This window comes from Gekko japonicus, unplaced genomic scaffold, assembly GCF_001447785.1.
Source record: "Gekko japonicus isolate JY-2015 unplaced genomic scaffold, Gekko_japonicus_V1.1 scaffold288, whole genome shotgun sequence".
Taxonomy (NCBI): Eukaryota; Metazoa; Chordata; class Lepidosauria; order Squamata; family Gekkonidae; genus Gekko; species Gekko japonicus.
The window spans coordinates 1,089,635-1,091,760 of NW_015173682.1; the positions used below are offsets into that span (position 1 = coordinate 1,089,635).

The 2,126-nt window shown below is 42.0% G+C and overlaps 1 pseudogene; it reads right to left on the reverse strand.

Annotated features, from left to right (window-relative positions):
• Positions 1-1,594: 1,594 nt before the first annotated feature.
• Positions 1,595-2,126, reverse strand: part of LOC107120372 — a 115,901-nt pseudogene continuing 115,369 nt past the window's right edge.

Sequence of the window (2,126 nt, forward strand, 5' to 3'; positions counted from 1 at the left end):
GCCCCCCGGGAAACTGGAAAGTCTACACCCAATATCAAATGTTTAGGGTATGTGCAGAAATCAGCAGATTGGGAACACCCCCTTTGGTACAACATGCACACCTCTAGTTGTAACAAAATACACACCTCCATTTGGAACCCTGGATGCAGACTAGGACTTCTGCGAACACAGAAGCACACTGCGGCCCTTGCTGTGCTTGTAGGTTCCCTGCACTGAAAGTACATATGCCTGACCTCTTTCAAAGAAGTAGATATAATCAGATACTGGTGTTTCTCTAGAGTAATTAAGATTCAGGTCATTTTTATTGAACGAACAATAAAATAACTAAATTCTATAATTACAATAAAGACCAATAATTGTATAGGCGGAACCCTTTAGCAAAAACAATTTTCTGGTGTTTTTTTAAAATATATCCTCGGAAAGATAAAAGAGGTTTAGATTGCAGAAACTGTCATAATGATAGTTTCTTGTTAATATAGGACTGTTTTTTAACCTCTTGTTAAGGCTATATAATTGTGATCAGAAAAATAAAAGCAGCGTTAGAAAGTTTAATATCACTCTCTAGATCTGCGGAAATTCTGAAGAAAATATGTGTATTACACTGGTATATGATTTATAACAGTTTGTCAGCAAGGGCTGTAAAACCCCTTACATACATATATAAACATAGAAGAGTATGCTAAAACATTGGTAGCCATCTATGAAACATGAAGAAGTTCCATAAAATCCACTCTCCAGGAAGACATTCACCAAGTTACAACAGCCTGCTTATTTGCTCCTTCAAAATTTGTTACATTTGGAAAAAAAAGAAAAAACCAAAAGAAGTTACCTATGCTCACCCTCCCCTTTTGTCTTTGGGGGCTTCCAGCATGCCCCAGGAGAAGAGACAGCACTGCTCCTGCAGTGTGCTGGAGGCCTCGAGAAACAATTGGTGGTTGCACTGAGGTCTGGGGAGAGCCAAGGCTTTGCCATACATACGAGTCATGCATTTCTGAAACAGGTCTAAAATGCACCAGGAAACAGCAGGATGTGGACCTACTCTGGAAATGCTTCCACCCCAGCTGGAAGCTGGGATTCCAGCCCAGGTTCTGCTTCTGGAAGAAAATCTGCCTCAGTCCTATACTGCAAGGACTTGGGGGGTGGGGGAGAGATATAAAAGCAGTACCACTGTACTTGCACAAATTTCTTTCACTTCAATGGGGCTGCACAGGAGAATTTCCTGGTGAACTGGTCCCCAAATGAGAGAGACCAGATTCTAACCAATGTGACCTTTCTTCTGGGGTAGAATTAAAATAACAGGAAAAATAATCAAGCTTCTGAGATCTACAAGCAAACTGGAATTCCATCTCTTTAAAACACTTTATGTCCAAAAGCCGCCTGGGTTTGGAAAGTAGCACTGCATCATCAAGTATTTCACAAAGCCCCTAAATATCACAAGAAGCTTTCTTTAAAAGGAAAAAAAATCATGACAATAATGATCCAGAACTAATTTTTTTTAGCACAGTGCCTCCATTTAGCTTCTAGAGCGGGAACTTTAGAGAGACAACAGAGGACAAGGAACAGATCACTTTTTTTCTTTGTACAGGTCCTTTTGTTAAAGCAGCTACAAGGTTCCTGCTGAACGTGGGGAGAAGTAGAAGGAAAGTGCAATTGCCATCAGCATGAGAAGTGTGCTTGACCTGATGCTGATACAAAGAGCAGATGAATTCCGTGAAGGCGTATTCCCAGTGGAGCCTCCTGCCATGCTCTCTTTCTCCATTACGTTCTGCAAGACACAATCACGTCTTTTGGTCACCATCAGCACTGTTATCACCACAACCTACTATATGTGAGGTGCACAAGCTCTCATTACATTCAGCCACCACAACAAGCTATTATCAAATTGAAATGGCTATACTTATGTGATACCTTTGCTCCTCCTGCCTTCCTCCTCCTCTTGCACTTGTCACTTGATTCAAAATTTCCTCGTTTGAAAAAGCTCGAATTCATTGCCATGTCTAAAAGCAAACACTTCAGTGAACAGGCATTTGTTTTACTCCAAGGTCATTTCGGGGGGGGAACGCGGGGGATCACAGTTCCCCCAGGTGAGGTACGGGGGCGGGGCACATGACGAAGCCCTGCCCCCT